This window comes from Alexandromys fortis, unplaced genomic scaffold, assembly GCF_014885135.2.
Source record: "Alexandromys fortis isolate MF-2015 unplaced genomic scaffold, M_Fortis_MF-2015_v1.1 scaffold_193, whole genome shotgun sequence".
Lineage (NCBI taxonomy): Eukaryota > Metazoa > Chordata > Mammalia > Rodentia > Cricetidae > Alexandromys > Alexandromys fortis.
In genome coordinates this window covers 277,033-296,584 of record NW_026068083.1, presented here as the reverse complement: position 1 = coordinate 296,584, position 19,552 = coordinate 277,033, and the positions used below count along the sequence as shown (strand labels likewise).

Below are 19,552 nucleotides of genomic sequence, written 5' to 3'. Positions count from 1 at the left end.
GAGGTACCAAGGCTGGTCCAACCTGTAAGAATGAGAGGAGACCCTGAGAGTGAGAGATAGACAGGCAGGCACCGTGCGTGGTTGGCACCCAGGCACCGTGTGTGATTGGCACCCAGGCACCGTGTGTGTGATTGGCACCCAGGCATTGTGCGTGATAGGCAACCAGGCACTGTGCGTGATTGGCACCCAGGTGATAGGCAACCTAGGTGCAGGACAGCAACAGAGACAGATGTTCAATTCACGTTTCCCACCCCCATCAAATTCCCTTTTCACATAAGGTTGGAAAGCTCATTTTGATTCCTGTGACTGAAGAGGCAACCCTGCCTTTTGTCAGCTAAATCCATTTTCTCCTCCCCCTGGCGACAGTTTCTCTTCAGTTTCTGCCAAGATTCTCTGCTGTCTCCATAAGTCTCTGCCTGAGGTGAGTGCTGGAAGGATGATCTTATGAAGTTAAACAGAAAAAGACAACAGGAAGGTAATTTAACAGGAGTAGCCCACAGTGACAGAAATATGTAGTTTTACTTTAATTTTGGTCATGGGGGCTTTCCCATGGCTTCTCAAGTGCCTTTTGCCAACAGCTTAGGAAGAGTTGCCTCATGTTTCAGAAGTGATCGAACTGAGAGTGAGCAAGATGGGATGGGGTCTGAGAAGGCACCGAGAGAGGGCTCAGAACGAAAGCACCTGGCTCCAGGAACAAGGAAAGCATTTCATTAATCTCCGCTCCATCTTACAGCCATTGTGAAACATAAACACCTCAGAAGGCGTGGAGACCACAAACTAGCGGTTGGCAAAAAGCCTGCTGCGTGGTGAGAAGGCTCCAGCACTCCCTGGCCCCACAAGGCGATGCTGACAGCTGCTCAGAGTGGAAGGGTGGTTATTTTAATACTATTTCTAAAGATTTATTTATTTATTTGTGTGTGTGTGTGTGTGCGCGCGCGCGCGCGCGCGCGCACGCGCGCGTGTGGGTGCGTACTGGTAGGTTCGTGAACTTCTGTATTTGTGAAGGGTGTTGGATTCCTCAAGGCTGGAATTACAAGCAGAATTTGTAAGGTGCCTGGTTTATACCTGGGTGCTGGATCCAACTCCATTCCTTGTGATGCAGTAATTGGGTTTTGTTGTTGTTCTGGGTATTTTTCATTTGTTTGTTTTGAGACACAGTCTTTCTACTGAGCCCTGGCTGCCCTGGAACTCACTCTGTAGACCAGACTAACCTTGAGCTCACAGAGATCTGCCTGCCTCTGCCTTTCACAGCCTGAGAGTATAGGTGTGTCCCACTCTACCCAGTACAGTAAATTTTCTTAACTTCTGAGATCCTGCTCCAGCCTGAAAAGACAGTTCCTTTTAGAAGACTTGTATTCTAATTCCAGGTCTTACCTGGCTTTGAATTCCTTATTCTTCACTTTTTGGGAGTGGGGGGGGGGGCTTTGTGACGGAGTCTCACTGCGTAGCACAGGATGCCTTCCAGTTTGTGGCAGTCCTCCAAACTTGGCCTCTTAGTGCTAGGGTCACAGGCATGAGCTACCATGTCCCACTTTTCCTGTTTTCTGAGGCAGGGTCTTATGTAGCTCAGGCTGTGTGGTAGTTTGAATGAGTCAGAAAAAAAAAAGAGTTGATGGGGTCGTGGTGTCTCTTCACAGCAACAGAACACTGACTAAGACATGCACGCCAGGCAAGGGTTCTACCAACTGAGCTACATCCTGTCCTCTGTTCTTCCCTGCTCAAACCCTGTTTCTCCATCTGCCAACAGGGCGCATTAAGTTGTAGCATCTCTCAGTTTACTCCCAGCTCTGTCTTCCAGAAACGAGTTTCTCTAGTTACTATAGCGCATCATCTAGTAAACAAATTCTACACAACCGAATGTTGCTGCAAAATGGTAACAAGTGAGAAGTGGGTCCCTTGTAGGTTTGTACTGACAGTTCTAAAATCCAGCTGGTGGAATGCTTGCCCAACATTCATGAAGACCTTGGCTCCATTCCCAATACTGTATAGATGGGGGTGGACGCTGACACCTGTTACCCTGATATTTGGGAGTAGAGGCGGGAAGGTCAGAAGCCATCTGTAGCTAAATAGTGAGTTGGAGACCAGCCTGGTTCTTTCTGACCCTCTTTCTCTTTCTACCCGCCCTCCTCCCCTCTCTCCTCTCTCTCTCTCTCTCTCTCTCTCTCTCTCTCTCTCTCTCTCTCAAGCTTACATGATGTATACCCGTGGCCTTTGTGTGGGTTATGTGTTGTACAGGGTTTTACATTATGGTTAAAAAAACACAGAAGTAACCAATTCAAGCCACTCTGTTGGGGAAAACCCAAACCCACAGGATTAGTCTGCGAGAAAGAGAACTTTTCCTTTTCTCCTTTGTTTTTTACTGTCCTTAAACGAACCTCCCCCCTTGTCACATTTCCTCTTCAGAATCTTCTCATTCTCTTTGTCTTCAGAGTTACAGGCCAACGTACCAGGGCTTCTCAGGTGGGACAGCTCACACGGACACAGCAGTCCCTGAGGAATGAGCTAAGAAGGCTCTCAGGCCATCAGGGTTCGCACAGCCTTTAAATTTCCTGAGCAAGTTCCGGTCCTGCCGCCTGCTCTTTCTAGGTTCTGGAAGCACTTGACAGCTGTAGTTAAAACTACAGCAGTTGCTTCCTCCTGGCCAGCAGCAGCATGGAAGCCTGGAGTTGTTATGAAAGACCTTAAGCAGTCAGAGTTCTGGTGGACTTGCTCAGAAAAGTCCGGGAAGCTGTAAGTCCCCAAATGGGTAGACACAGTCAAACTGGCCAAGCGTAAAGAGCTTGCCCCCTATAATGAGAACTGGATCTACACAGGAGTGACTTTCACTGCATAGCACTTGTACCTCTGCTGTGGTGCCAGGGTTGGCTCCATGCCCAAGATCTACAGAGGATGGCAAAGAAACGATGCCAGGCCCAGCCACTTCAGCAGAGGCTCCAAGATCCTTTATGCACTGGAGAGGCTGAAAATGATGGAAAGGGACCAAGATGGGGGCCTCTATCATGTCAGGATCGGAGAGATCAAGACAGGATTGCAGGACAGGTGTCAGCTGCCAACAAGAAGCATTAGAACAAAGTATGCTGGGTTAATGAATTTCCTCATTCATAAACAAACAACACACACATACATACACTACAGCAGTTTATGTTTTTTGGTTTTTGTTCAAGCAGGTATTTTTTTTTTTTTTACAATACTTAATCCTCCCTATTTATTTCAAGTTAGAAGTGATGAGTTAAGTGGGTTTCAAACAACGGGCATTTTCCTTTACTTTCTATTTGCAACATAGATGACAGAAAAACAATTTCAAAATAGGAACCCAAAAACACAGCTCATGATATAGTTTCAACCTAACGTCTGGAATTACCTTGGCTTGTTGTTTTGGCACATGACGATGTGTGTATGTGTGGCAGAGGCCAGAAATAACCCAGAACTCAGCAATTCAACTAAGCTAACTGATCGGAGAGACCCGAAGATCCACAGGGATCTCTCTAGCCCTTGGGTTAATACTGGGTGCCACCCCTGGCTTTTACATGAGACTGGAGACCCGTCTCAGGTCCGCATGCCTGCGAAGACAGCACTTGAACTGATTTTAAGCACAGCCAACAACGTGCTGCTGTGCTGCTGCGGAGTGCACAGGCACGAGAGGGTGGAAACAAAAATCAAACAAGCAAACACAATCTCTCCTTCAGTGATGGGTGCTGGGAATCAAATTCAGGATATCAGGGTTGCACAACAAGCCCCTTTACCAGCCGAGCCTTTCTGCAAGGCCCTTTGGAATTGTTGGGTTTTTTTTTTTTTTTTTTTTTTTGAGACAGGGTCTTTCTTCATAGCCCTGGCTTTCCTAGAACTCACAGTGTAGACCAGGCTGGCCTCAAATTCACAGCGATCCTCCTGCCTCTGCCTCTTCAGTCCTCCACCACTACACCCAGCAATTGTTTTTGAATCAGAGTCTCAGGTAGTCTCCACTGGCCTCAAACTAGAGCTTGTAGATGAAAACGATCTTGAACTTCTGAGCTTCCTGTCTCTGCCTCCCAAGTACTGGGTCACAGTTATGCAAAACCGTATTCTGTTTTGCACAGTACTAAGGGTTGAATTTAGGGCTTCATGCAAGCCAGGCAAGGATCCTACCGATGCAGATGCATCCCCTGTCTAGGACTGCAAATTTGAAAGAAGCAAGCATAGGCTCTGGCTTCTGGGCCTGGGAGGACTCTCCCAGCAAATGCTCGCTTTCTCTCCAGCGGGCCCTGTTCTGGCAACACTGGGCTACACTTCAACCCAGTATAGTACAACTGGTCAGTTGCTGGAGACTTTCAAGTTCAACACTGGGAACTGAAAACGATACCCAGACAGGCAGGAGTGCAGACAAGGGGGGTGGACGGGTTCTCTATGATCCCAGAGACTCTGTACACTGGAAATAAAACCCGAGGTCCAGGCTTCATAGCATGGAGAGTGGGCATGCCATTTATCCTTGTATCAGGCAAGGAGACCCAGGAAGACATCAGTACCCAAGCTGTTTAGAATTTTTGTCTAGCTTAGTTATGTGTTATGGAGTCTTAGTCCTTGCAAGTGACTGGGTGCCGTTTTATACACGTGGCATTTCTGTGCGGTGAGACTGAGAAAGTCAGTTGCTCAGGTTTGCCTCACCCTGGTGTTTGTGCAGGCAACGTCATCTAGTGTTAAAATGTATCCTTAATTTATTTTCCAGTGTCTTGGATGGAATATAACTAGGTGATATATGTCAAATGAATTTCATGGCTACAGTCCAAATGTAACAAATGAATCATTTAAGTCTACTCGAGATTGGTGTTGCCAAATTTTTCATTCTCTTCCATTCTGTAAATGCCTCCCATCTCAGCTCAAAAAAATCAATCTATTAACCTTGGTTCAAGGTGAGCCTTGTGACCTTCCATGTGACATGAGTCATATTTAGCAGTTATCATTGGCTTGGAGTAATGGGCAACCGGCCAAGGCGAGCAGCACACGGTCCCCACCAATCAACAGGATGTCAGAGACCGTGGAGAGACGAAGAGTATGCAAAACCAGGGTTTGAAACCTCGAGCCCGTCTGCCCCAGAGCTCCTGCCTTATTAATACAAATGTGAACGTCTTGGCGGTCGTGCTGATAGATTGCACATAAAATCCTCCTGTAAAATCTTTGTGTTATGAGATAAGGAATTCTGCTTAATGGATTTGAAGGGCAACAGAAGAGCGCAAAAAGCGATGAGCTCGCCCTCTAACCCCAGCTGGACCGGTCGGATGGGTTTCCCAGGTGCTGGAATAGCGCTCTTCCACCACGCTGGGAGCTACTGAGGGTGGGGTTTAGCTGATTTATGCTTAAAATGGAAGTCTCAACTAAAATTGCTGTAGGACTCTATGTGTATATGTAGGACTCTGCGTATATGTAGGACTCTGTGCGTATATGTAGGACTCTGTGTATATGTAGGACTCTGTGTATATGTAAGACTCTATGTGTATATGTAGGACTCTATGTGTATATGTAGGACTCTATGCGTTTATGTAGGACTCTGTGCGTATATGTAGGACTCTATGTGTATATGTAGGACTTTGTGTATATGTAGGACTCTATGCATATATGTAGGACACTATGTGTATATGTAGGACTCTATGCATATATGTAGGACACTATGTGTATATGTAGGACTCTATGCATATATGTAGGACACTATGAATATATGTAGGACTCTATGCGTATATGTAGGACTCTATGTGGATATGTAGGACTTTGTGTATATGTAGGACTCTATGCATATATGTAGGACACTATGCATATATGTAGGATCTATGCATATATGTAGGAATATATGTGTAATTATCCTCTCTATGCAGCTTACCTTGCATCAGATCAATCGTCAGACAGTGTGAAACCCAGTGTAGGTACTTTTGGATTTGTGGCGTGGATGTGCAGTTAAGGTTGCCCTAGGGGAGACATATCAAATCCAGGATGGTTCAGTCACAGCCTTGCCTCCTTCTGCTTCTGCTCTGCATGGAGACTCACAGCCCTGAACAGAGAACCTCTTCTTGTCACGGTGCCATCTTCACAGCTAACTTGCTGAACTACACGGAATGTCACGTGTTCAGTTATGCCATTTTTGGGTCTTAAACATGTTTCTCGTATGAGTGACTGACTTCATTCGATGACAGCCTTATCATATAATTGTATATCATTACCCCCAAAGGAAGGAAACACTAGATCTATTTCTGAGGATGGATCATAAATATTTCCGACTTACAGATTGAACTGAGTTTTTTCTTTTCTTATTCTTTTTTTTAAAATTTGGTTTGCTAGAGTTCTAGTTTGGATTAACTTGAAAGAAAAGTGTATTAATCTAAAGATTAGGAATGAGGGCGGCAGTAAAGTAGCAGGAGCACTCACTTCACACTGACGAACCATGGCCCTGTCCCTGGTACATGCACACGCACACACATGCACACGCTTATATGCATGTATACATATAACTATATGTGTATGTATGTTTATGCACATGGGGGAGGGGTGGAACCCAGAATGCCACACATGTTAGGCAAGCCCTCTAACACTGAGTCACATCAATAGTAATATAACTATACCTAAGCATATGTAATATATATGACAATGTATGCAGGATGGTCAGACCATAACTGTAATTTATGTAATCTAGAAACTCGAGCTTAAAGATGAGCCATCTCTCTCAGTAAACATAGTCCATGACAGATCTGGAGTAAAAAAAGAAATAACCCAGAATCATGAGAATTTACTCATTTGCATCGGGAGAGGCCAGTTATATTGGTGTCTCAGCTACTTATCTTGCTGCTGTGAGAAAATCCATGATAAAAGCAAATTATTTATTTATTTGTTAATTTCATGTATGTGTGTTGTGAGTGTGGACTCGTGCTATAGTGCACGTGTGGAGGTCACAGCAAAGCTTTTGGGACCTGGTGCTGGCCTTCTTCTTCTGTGTTGTGCACTCCAGGTCTAGCTGGCCTGGGGGCTTCTGAGTGATACTCCTGTTTCTGCCTGCCACCTCACCTTAGGAATGCTTCCATTATAAACAAGCCCCACCACATCTGGATTTTATGTGGATTCCAGGTATGGAATTTGGGTTGCCAGGTTTGTTTATTTTTATACCTAGACAGGGTTTCTTTGTGTAGTCCTGGCTGTCCTGGATCTCACTCTGTAGAACAGCCTAATCTTGAACTCAGAGATCCGCCCGCCTCTGCCTCCTGAGTGCTGGAATTAAGGCCTATGCCACTACCACCTGACCTCAATTGATCTTGAAACTTTGAAAAATCTCATCTTTCCAGAAGGAAGGGGTGCTGTACTGTGTAACACTGTCTTGCAGGTATAACATGGCTGTTACACACTTGAATCCACAGCAGCTGATATTACATAGGATCTGTAGAATATTGGGCCCATCAATACCCTGTCATCTCCAAAGACCTGCAGGCAGGTAATTATGGCAAGCAGAGGGAGAGACATTTTCTTCAGTGCTGTAGACACATGCTGCAAGCAACCCTTCATTAATGCTCCTATAAGAAATGCTAATTTAATTCATTCATAAACACACATGCGCGCACGCACACACACACAAATAAAAGGGGGCTAGTTGGAAAGAGAACTATCAAGAGTTGGAAGGGACAAGGGAAAGTAACAGAGTGGCAGATGTGATCAAACTACATTGTAAGCATGTACGACAATGTCATAAGGAAACCATCACTATGCATAACTAACATATGCTAATAAAACATTTCCATTTCTAGTGAGCTTCTCAGAAAGAGGAGTACCTCCTTCCAGAAACCATGCAAGTCATATAGTAAGTAATCTTTTTTTCTTTTTCTTGTTTCTTTGAGATGAGTCTCACTATGTAGCCCAGGTTGGGCTCAAATTTAAGATTTCCTGCCTTAGACTCCTGAGTACAGCCACGTACCACAACAATGTGGCTACAAATAAAGATCCCTTGAGTAATTATAAGTACAACGGGCTTGAGATATTGGGGTCTCAGAAAACTACCCCAAAGAGTGGCAAATAATTTTAAGTAGTTGTATTAGGCAGTTTTGTTGTTGTTGTGGCAAGATAGCTCGACCCAAACAGAGTCAATAATAGCAGGGAAGGGGAGGAAGCTGGCTGATCTCATTTTATCCACACCCTTAAACCCTGTCTTCATCCTTCCTCCAACAAGGCTGCATCTCCTAAGGATTCCATAGCTTCTCCAGCATAACTAATAGAGGACCAAGTATCCAAATACATGAGCCTGTGGAAGATATTTCTTACCCAAACCACACTCTTTTTGTAAAAGAACACTAACCTTGGTCAAGTAAGGCTTGGGCTAGCAGGTTTTACCTCACCACTCTAAGAGGAAGCCAGAAAGAATGGAATCATAAATTTGTTGGAGACAATGTTTACCAGAATTGTTTACAAGCTACACGGACAATAAAGAAGCTCTAGATTCTGGGCTGGAGGCATTGCTTACTGGTAGATGTTTGCTGTGCAAGCATGAAGACCTGAGTTCAGTGCTCAAAAGCCATGGGAAAGGAAGGTATGGCTGCACACATCTTGTGTCCCAGCATTGGAGGGGATGGTGGAGGCAGGCGGGTCCCTGGGACTTAATGGCCAGCTAGCTTAATGAGTAGGTGAACCCAGGCTCGGAAAGAGACTGTCTCCAACAAAGGTGGAGAGTGACTAAGGGAGACAGATACCATCACCTCTGGTCTCCACATACACACATGCACACACATTCCACGGAAACACGTATGCACGCACGTGAACTCTTGAACACATGAACTCACACACACATGCATGCACACATGCATATGCTCACGCACACACACATTACTAGAACTTACTGCTGGCCTTTATAATAAGTAAACAAGCTTTGTTACAAGCAGTAATGCGTGTATTTTGTTTAACCTCTTCAACTGTTGTGGGATGTTTTGGTTTAACTTCCAAGTACTTTATTAATGGTAGCTTATCTCATAGATCTTTTAATGACTTGGCCTCAGAACAAAATTAAACTTCCTGAATTTGATTTCTCTAAAACATATCTAGCAAATGTGATTGCCCTTTCTGTCAAATACGCCCTCAATGCTTTATACGTCTGGAGTGATTTTTTTTCCCCTATGTCATTATGGTTGTCACAAGACTCTTGACATTCTCTAAATCATCTTTCCCTGAGTACAAGAGGTCCACAAGGAAGTCAAGATCGATGATAGACTTCATCTCTCTTGAATTTTAATGCAAATGTCTGTTCCCCTAATCAAACAAAGGTTAAAAAAGGAAATCAAATTAGCTTATTACAAAAGCCAGCATAACCGAACTGACAAGAAAAATGCTTCCTGCATGAACAGTCTTTAATCAATATCTTAAATAGGAATGTCACTGGGAAGAAGAACTCGTAGTGGTCAGGTCCAATCTACAAATCAATGTAGTTTTTAAAGTAAATATTTGACCACAGAGCGTAGTATGGCGCCGCTCAGACGTCTTTTTCTCTGTCTTTTTATTCTCTGAGGCAGACTCTCATGTAGCCCAGGCTGGCTTCAAATTTGCTATGTAGCCAAGGATGTCCTCGAACTTCTTTTAGTTAAAATTTTGATTTTATTTTATCGTACGTGTATGTGTGTGTGTGTGTTTTATTGCATGCATCTCTAAGGACCTGTCTGTGCCTTCAGCTGGAGGAGACCAGGAGAGGGCATCAGGTCCCCTGCTACTGGATATGGATAGCTATGAGGTGCCATGCAGGTGCTCAGAATGGAATCTGGGTTCTTTGGAAAAGCAGCTAATGCTCTTAACCGCAGAGCCATCTCTCCAGTCCCAACTTAGCTTCTGATCCTCATGTCTCCACCTCCAGAGAGCTGGGATGACAGGCTCCCACCACCACACCCAGTTTATGTAGTGGTGGGAAGGGAACCCAGTGCTTCGTGCATGCTCAGCAGGCACACTGCCTTCTGAGCCACAGTCACAAACCCGAGAGTCTTTCTGTAACCCAAAATAAATCAATATCACTGTGTAAATGTTATGCCTAGGGTATAACCTCATCATGAGAGAGAACTCAAGATTGGGCTATTTCACCGTGATGTTATTGGGTGTTTAAGATTGGAGAGATTCTCTTCAGTGCCTTGTCTTGGACAACCAGTTCTCTACCCAAGTTAGTTTTTCAGAGCTGGGTTGGAAAGAGCTACTTATTAGAGGTAGATGTGGAAAAAATGTTTCCTATCCTGGCTGGGCGGTGCTGGCGCAGGCCTTTAATCCCAGAACATCAGAAGGCAGAGGTGGGCGGGTCTCTGTGAGTTTGAGACCAGCCTGGCCTACAGAATGAGTTCCAGGATTGGCTCCATAGCTACTGAGAAACCCTGTCTTGAAAAACCAAAAAAAAACAACAAGAAGAAACAACAAACAAACAAACAAAAAACGTTTCCTGTCCCGAATTTAAATAAGCTCTCTGAATGATTTAATCCAACAATACACAAGCCAGGCCTGGTGGCAGATACCTGTGATCTTAGTCTCTGGGAGGTGGAGGGAAGAGGATCAGAAGTTCAAGGTCATCTTCAGATACTTATTGGTTCAAGTATGCAGAGTCTATTTCAGAAAAAAAAAATGCAGTAGAACTTAAACTTTGATGGAGTTTTAGAATCAAGTTTGCCAAAATGCAGTCACGTGACAGATGGTGTTTTAGAAATCAGTCTCCTACTGGGGAATTCTGTCAGTTCTTTGTCCTGAGACGTCAAGTCAGGGCTTTGGCGTTGTTGTTCCTGTGGCTTCTGGTTTTGTGGTTTTATGGGATTCTTGTGTGTGTGTGAACGTGTGTGTCTGCACCTACACGCCTTTCTTGTGTTTTTTCTTTGGCTTTGTTTGTTTGTTTTGTCCTATTCCAATTTGTTTGTTTTTATTTATTTTTATTCTAATTCCTTAGATGCCTGCTTGCTTTATAATGAGAGACAGAAAGGCTGTGGATCTAGATGGAAGAGGACGTGGGGACGAATTGATTGGGAGGAGTAGGGGGAGGGGAAGCTGCGATCAGAATATATTTTAGGGGGGGGGATCTATTTTCAATAAAAGAAAAAAAAAGTAATTTCCAGTTCTTAAAGTGCTCCGGGTACATTGCACCCCTCTCTTCTGATTCACAGTGGTTATCCTGTGATGAAGATATGCTTATTCTCACTTTGAAAATGAGAAGAGCGAACCCACAAAAGATCAACCTCATGAGTCTCAGGCTGGCAGCTAGATGATTGCAAGACAAGATTGCTGAACTCGGCCCGTTAGTTTTAAAGATTTTATCCTTTGCATTCCAAAGCACTGGTGACATTTTCTCAGCTTCTCATCCTTTTGCCTCCACTGCCCAGCGCAGGGATGGTAGTGTACCACTCCTCCTGGTTGAAGTGGTGGTTTGGATAGAAACCAGAGCCGTGTGCCTGGCGCTCAAGCTCTCTGCCAACTTAGAGAAAACAACAGAAAAAAACCACAGATCAAAGGTCGAAACCGAAGGTGAAATGGCGTGGCACTGCTTGCGATTTTTCTTTTTAAAGTTAAATTCATTCTTTTGCTGTTGTTTGGGGGACATTATTCTGCCATGTAGCCCAGGTTGGCATTGAATTCATGATTCTCCTGCTTCTGCCTCCTGGGTGCCAGGATTACAGGTATTAATATAGGAACTGTACACGTCTGTGGGGGTGATATATCAACATATGCAGATCACATTCTCTGACCAAATCAGAGTCGTTACCTTTTGTTGTTATTGTTGTTGTTATACAAGGTTTCACTGTGTAACAACCTTGCTGTCCTGGAACTCACTCTGCAGACCAGAGTGGCCTCAAATTCAGTGATCCACTTGCTGCTGCCTCACAAGTGCTGGGATTATAGGTGTGTGCCACCACTGCCTTGTAGTTTTTTTTTAAATAGTTTTTTAAATTTATTTTTATTTTTAATTGTGTGTGTATGCACACACATATACATACACATAAGTGAGGGTGCTCTAGGAGACTAGAGGCATCAGATCCCATGGAACTAAAGTCATAGGAGGTTGTGGACCACCTGATGAGGATGCTAGAAATTGGTCCCTGGCAGAGTAGTATGTATCTAAACCACTGAGCCATCTCTCCAGCCCTTGTTAGAAGTTCTTTCCCCCACTTTTGCGTCATTTTTCTGTCTCTCTTTTGGCAGTGCTGGACATCAAACCTGGGCATCACCCATTCTGAGAGTGCTAAGCTACTGAGACACACCCTTGGTTTTCTCATTACTGTGTGGTTTTCGAGCATCGATCTTTAAACTTTCGTACGTCTGATTCTGAGGTTGCATCTGTAGCTCTGATATTAGTACTTGAGGTCTGTTTCCCTAGAGATGTTCATTTTCTCCTTTAACTGTAGGGAGCCAAACAGAAGCAAGAGTTCTAAAAGAGGAGGGTTCCTTCTGTGTGATGTTCCATGAGCAACTGTGATGCTGGCACTCCGCCTTTCCAACTGTCTTGTGAATTTAAGACATTCCCAGTAAGGAAGGGTGGCCCACTGAGGGGGACAGTGGGTAATTAGGTTTGTTTTAGGCTTATCTCAGGCTAGCAACAAATTTGAGCTCAGTCCCCTCTGGGAAGAGCCCTGCTTGCTTTCTGGTCCCTAAAGTCAGTCTAGCCATGTAGGAACACACACACCTCTCAGAAGAACCTCCTTTCCATAGAGCAGAACAAAGAACTCACTATTTGTTTTCTTACCACCAAGAGACCAGAGAGGGACGGGCAATGTAGCAGTGCATTTGGTGTGAAAATGAAGTTGTTTTCATTGACGCTCAGGACAGAGTTACTTATTGCCCCAAATATTTCAATGTCTGGCTCAGTGTGGAAAGAAGAGATTGGTGAACCAACCAACTCCTTCTGGCTTAGGAGTCACTGAACAAGGTGACTTGTGAAATTAGTCAAAGGCTTCAATCGACCACCAAGCAATAAATAGTTATGGATTTCCCTGTACATGCTTTTTACTTTTTAAATTTTATTTTTTAATTTTTAAATTGTTTTTATTGAACTATTTATTTTTCTCTGCTCCCCTCCCCTTCTACCTTCTCCCAAGGGCCCCATGCTCCCAATTTACTCAGGAGATCTTGTCTTTTTCTACTTCCCATGTTCAAGCTTCTTAAAAAGCTCTGTTTTAAAGATAACTCTCACCTAATGAGGAGGCCAATTCAATACAGTAAGCAGACAGTGACCCTTCCCACCTTAGTGTTGTTTAAATCCTTTCCTTTAGAATGAGGGAGGGAAAGGCATTCCCAGGAGGAAAGAAAGGAGCAGCCCCTTCCTCGGTAGCTTTGAGGCAGGTGACAAGGAAGTAGTCACAAGGTGGAAAGGGAAAACTGACTCTTCCTTTGGGTGTTCTTAGCCTTAGTAGAAGAATTTAGAAAAAGACTCAGAAGAAAGCTGGAAGACAATTTTATTAGAATTTTTTAGAATTTAAGAATTTATAAGAATTTAAGAAAAACGTTGAACAGGTTAGGTGAACATCTTGGTAGCCTGCGGAATGGGAGATCGAGTAGAGAAAGGGCTTTTGAGTAAGGCCTGGAATAGAAAGCAGCGGTGCTGGGTTGGAATGAGAAATGTCCCCCTAGGCTCAGGCGTTTGAACTTGCAGCTCCTAGTTGGCGGCGCTGTTTGAGAAGGGTTAGGAGGACTCACTCGATGGAGGAAGTGTGTTGGGGTGGGGTTTGAGAGTCTAAAAGCCTCACTCCTAGTTCATGCTGCAAAAGTAAGCTTTTTCTCCTTCGAGGTGATGACCTCCGGTATGTTTACTATCAGAGCTGACTAATTTAGCTGTTCCTCGAAGTGCAGCGCTCCCACACGGCCTCCACAGCCGCAGGGAGAGAATGAAGGTGGTCTCCCACACAGCTTCTGTCCCAAGGAGACCCCCGATGCACAGGGGCTCTTGTCGTGCTTTAAAGTGGAACTAAGATGGGGGTGGGTTTCTGAGTTGGGGAAGAGATTCAAGGGCACACAGGAAACACACCTTTTTATATTAATCGTAAAAGTTAGGATATAGAATAGTAGGCCTCATTACTTACATGCTTAGTTCCGATTCGGTGCCCACCTCTCATCTGTTGCTTCCCCTTTGCACCCTGAGAACCGTCACCACCCTTTGCTTTCACGTCTCTCGTTCCCTCTTCCTTAGGATCCCCTCTTTCCAGTTTCACGTACACATACATCGTGTCTTAGTATTCCTACTGTGATAAAACATCGTGGCCAAAAAGAAAACTGGGGAGGAAAGGATTTCCTTGGCTTACAAATCCACATCATTGTTCGTGCCAAAGGAAGTCATGGCAGGGACCTGGAGGCAGGAGCTGATGGGTGGGTGTTGCTTACTGGCTTGCTCCCCATGGCTTGCTCAGTCTGCTTTCTTCTGGAACTCAGGATCACAAGCCCAGAGATGGCCCCACCAACCATGGGCTGGGCCTCCCTGATCAATCACTCGCTAAGAAAATGCCTTACAGGCTTGCCTACAGCCAGATTTTAGGGAGGCATTTTCTTAACTGAGGTCCCTCCTCTCAGATGACTGTAGCTTGTGTCAAGTTGACCTAACACTATCCAGTGCACATGTACATACACACATGCATGCATATGCACGCACAGATACACATGCACACACTACACAAGGGTCAGGGGGTGTTAAACTTACATTCCATACTAGACAGAGAACGTGATGTTTCTCTGTACTCCTTCTTCCTCATTTCCAACCCCTGGGCACAGAAAGCCCTCAGGTCACCAGTGACACAGCCTTAAGATGGCTATAGCTCTGTCTGCTCCAGTTTCTAGAACCCCTGCTGAACAGGAGCCTAAAGGCTCTTACACATGGTGCCTGATCTTCCTGCCTGAAGTCTTCCTGAGACCACAGAAGACGGCCTGATTTCTATCCTTCAGGCTGTTTCCTCCATGTCCTGACTAAATTTGTTGTTGTTTCTTTTGTGCATGTGTGTGGCCGTGTTTGAGTATATGTGGGTACCCATGGGTAAGAGTATAATATAACTTCAAGCGTTGGTCCTCAGGTACTATCCAGCTTGCTTTGCAAGGCAGGGTTTCCCACTGGCCTGGAGCCCATCAATTAAGCCTACCCAGTATTGGGATGTTTTGATTCGTACATGTAAAGAAGTCACCATGTCATGCTTCTTTACATGAATTTTAGGGACAGAATCAGGTCCTCATGCCTGCAAGGCAAGCACTTTATATACCGAGCCAGCTCCCAAGTCTATTTTGTTTTGCCTTTTATTTTGTTTATTTATTATTTTTGGACAGGGTCTGTGGTAGATCAGATTGACCTGGAACTCCCCACGTAGCCCAGACGACCTTGAGTTTCTTACTCCCCTGCCTCCACTTCCCTTTCTGAGCACTGGGTTAATTTACAGTGCGTCTTACACAGTCTTATGCATAGCAACGAAGACATTTTTATGGCACTGGAAAAATCTGTAAGTGGTGGTTATGCCATTTCATTCAGAAGGGAGAAATAAATATGTTTCGTTCTTTTTTTAATCAGCCAATGATTCCTGCAATCTATCTTTCTGACTGCAGACCATTAAACACTGTCAAGGAATTACAAGCAGCAGTTCTCCGTGGCACTGGCTTCTTTCTCCTCAAGCTCCTTGCCTAGCTGTGATTTACCGCACAGGCCTGGGCACAGCTGCCATGGGAAGAGCAGTGATTGCCTCTGCCCACCGGCTGGGCTTCCTTCCTTCCCTTCTATCCTATCCTCCATCACTTCCCAGTAGCTGGTGTTTGGCAGCATCTTCCATGCCTCCTGGTGCTCCTACCCTGTGCTCCTTGCCAGCTGGTGTCGAGAAACACGACCAGGCAGGAGCCAGCAGAAGCACACTTCTTGCTTGCTAAGCTCTGACTCACACACAAAGTCGGTTCTGTGGACCGAGCATAATTCAAGACTAAACTCAGAGTGGAGCAGTAATTTGACTTGGTGAATAAATACTGACTGAATGGGAGTTTCCCTTTCTTCTCCTTTAAGCTCCGTTGGTAGCATGCTTGCCTGGCATGCATGAAGCCCTAGGTTCCATCCCCAACACCACACAACCAGGACATGGTGTAGCTCTCTGACTTGGAGTATCAGCACCCCTCTGCCCTAGCTCTCAGGCCAAGAGTCACATAGAAGCTGAGCTCACATATCTGAGTCACATAGAACTCAGATCTGGAGTCACATAGAAGCTGAGCTCACATATCAAACTGTTTAGAATATAAAGCATTATTTTTTTTCAAGCCAAGTGTGGTGATGCATACCCATAACCCCAGTACTCAGGAGGTGGCAGCAGGAGGATCAGGTATTGAAGTTCATCCTCACCAACATAGGAAGTTTGAGGCCAGCCTAGGATGCAAAGATCCTGTCTTAAAAAGAAAAGGAAACCCTTACACCTGTGGTTTCTCACTGGGTGAGAAGGTGCCCTGCTGCCCACAGAAAGAGACTAGAGACCTACAACCCCATTTGAAACCTCACCCATAGGTTCTGCAGTAAGTACTAGTGAGAGCTGGTTCTCTGGGTGGACCCCACCCTTCCATGGCCTGTAGGATCTGGCTCTGAGGCCCTGCAGGACACCTGGTTTGACTACTGACGCAGTGACCTCAATTCTTATCACGTCTTTATTTATCACATCACAGGAGCGGAAACTCTACAGCAGGCAGCTGTGCGCCAAGTTCACCACAATCATCCCCCAAAGTGACCTCTGTTCTTGTATAAGAAAGGCTCAGGAATCACAAGCAGAGCCTGTGGACTGTTAATCTGCAATCTAGACTTTCCCCCAATTCCTGAGCAGGAGAAGCTCTGTGTGTGTGTTTGTGTCTGAAGAGACAGAGCTAGGAAGCATTTGTGTAGGAGAGCCTCTCCCAGACAATGCTCCCAGCAACAAACGACAAGATGCTATCGTTGCTGCTTTTATTATTGTTATTATTATTGTCATCAATCATTTATTAGTTAGCAGAGACTTTTCTCAACTTTAATCTTCCTTTCTTTCCTTTTCCGGTTTTGGTATTTTGAGACAGACTTTTGTGTATCCCAGGCTGGCTTTCTTCTTATTTTTCTTTTATGGGGCTGGGATATTTCTCCTACAAATAATAATGAGTTGCTATTATTGATAGTAGTTATACCCACATATTTAATCAGAGTGAATCAGGTAGACCCAGGATAATATATTAAAATATGACACTATCACCCACAGATGTGTATAGTTATGTGCCAGGTAAAGTTTTCTTTAATTTTTACTTTTGTGTGCATATGTCTGTGTGAGATTATCAGATCTTGGAGTTACAGACAGTTGTTAGCTGCCATGTGGGTACTGGGAATTGAACCCAGGTCCTCTGGTAAAGCAACTGGTGCTCTTAACCACTGAGCCATCAGTCCAGCCCCAACCAGTAAAATTTTTAAAAAGTTCTCCAAATTGTTTTTTAAGTTTCATCTATGTGTGTATTTTTCTGAGATTTATTTTTATTGTTTTAAATTATTTATATATGTATATATCTATGTGTGTGTATAGTTGATGGTCAGAGGTGTTAGATCCCCTGGAACTGGAGTTACAGGCAATGGTTACCGCCACAAGGCAGAGGATAGATAAGAGATATGGATTAATTTAAAATGTAAGAGTTAGCTAGTAACAAGCCTGAGCTATTGGCTGCACATTTATAATTAATAATATAATAATGATAAGTCTCTGAATGGTTATTTGGGAGTGACTGCCGAGACACAGAAAACTCCGCCTATGCTCAGTTCCTCTGTATGAGTTCTTAACTGCTGAGGCCTCTCTCCAACTCCATTGTCATGTCATCATTGTTATTATTGAGACAGACATCAGGGAGCCCAGGGTGGCTTCGCACCTGATTTGCAATCAAAGCCTGCCTTCAACTCCTGCTTCCACCTCCCAAGTGCTGAGATGGGATGTGCAGGGGCACTAACACGCCCAGCTCTCAAATTCTCATCTCAATATAAGATGCTGCATCATCAGGGCAAAGGCCCCCACCCCGTGGACTCCAGGTCTGACAGTGGAATGTGACTAAAACATTTTCCCTGAACAGTGGTCTGCCTGCTAAAAGGTGAATGCAAATTTCCAAACTCTTCATAGGATATAGACACTTCGTAAACAAAAGAGCAAAACCCAACTTTACTTATTAGAGTGTGTGTGCATGCGTGTGTGTGATGTACATGAGTGCATGTGTATATGTGTGTGTGTGTGATGTTTGTGAGTGTGTGTGTGTGGATGTGTGTGTGTGAGATGTACGTGCTTGTGTGTGATGTACGTGAGTGTGTGATGTTTGTGAGTGTGTGTGTGATGTATGTGTGTGTCTATGTGTGATGTATGTGAGTGTGTGATGTATGTGAGTGTGGCATGTATGTGCCACTGTGCACATATAGAAGTCAGAAGGCAACTTTATAGACTGGGTTTTCTCCATTTGCTCTTACCTGGATTCCAGAGGTGGAGCCTAGATCTGCAGGCTTGCATGGCTAGTGCCTTCCTGAGCCATCCTTCTGGCCGGGCCAGTAGATCAGAACTCTTTGCAGTTCAGAATAGATTCCTTTCGCAGATTCTAACCATCTGGTTCTAATACGATCATCAGCAAATGTTGCTAAATCACTGTGGAACATACTTTAAAATGAGAAGAAATGTTTCTAGTTCTTAAGCAGTTTTTTTTTTTCCTACTTGGCTTACTTGGGAGAGATGAATGAAAGGAAAAGGATGAAGGCTGGTAGGTAGGAGTGTTCAAGGAGGAAACCCTCGGGAAGTGCAGCTCACCCCAGGCCAGGCCACTTGTATGATATATATTCTACTCTTCAACCATACTGTGGGCTGGTCATTATTGTGGCACCTGATAAATGAGCAAAGCCCCTGGGGACTCAAGGATATTGAGTCTGTTGTGCAAGCTTGGATAGCTGCTTTGCAAAATGGAACTTGTATTTCTTCTTTTTTTTTTTCTGAAGCAGAGGGTGTTTTGTTTGTTTGTAGCCCTGGATGTCCTGGAACTCACTCTGTAGGTCAGGATGGCCTTGTACTTAGTTGAGATCCGCACCTGCTTCTGCCTCCAGAGTGCTGAGATGAAAGGTGTATGCCACAACTGACCGACAGAGCTTGCATTTTAAATACCCTCTCCTTTCCTAGATGCCATCTGTGGGAACCCATTGAATGCTTTTATCCATGTTGGGCATTTGTATGCCTTCTTTATACAAAACAGACTTGGCTCTATTACTTGGACTTAATCTGGACTCAGTGCATTCATTTTCTGGAGCCCTCTCAGCATCCCTTGGTACTGCACCCCTCGGTACAGCACCCCTCGGTACAGCACCCTTCAGCTAGCATACCTCAGTATAGCACTCTTAAGCTAGCACCCATCAGTGCAGTCCCCCTCAAACACATCACACTTGGTTCCTGGACACTGTTTCCACCTTCACACCAGCATCCCCCCCCCCCCGCCCCCCATCAAAACGGAAGCAGCTTCCCACCATTGGAGCATCAGGTAACTCAAACACCTCCTGGCGATTGATTCTTCGTTGTCTTCTACATCAGCTCAGGTTTTCTTAACCACCACTGACTAAGTTTTTTTTAACTGTAGGGGAATA

At 44.6% G+C, this 19,552-nt stretch overlaps 1 long non-coding RNA gene across 1 annotated transcript in view; it reads left to right on the top strand.

Annotated features, from left to right (window-relative positions):
* Positions 1-214: 214 nt before the first annotated feature.
* LOC126488520 (uncharacterized) overlaps positions 215-19,552 on the top strand; it is a 34,451-nt gene continuing 15,113 nt past the window's right edge. Inside the window, exons 1-2 of the long non-coding RNA XR_007588730.1 lie at positions 215-278; positions 367-421. This is a non-coding gene — a long non-coding RNA (uncharacterized lncRNA). The remainder of the gene's footprint in view (positions 279-366; positions 422-19,552) is intronic.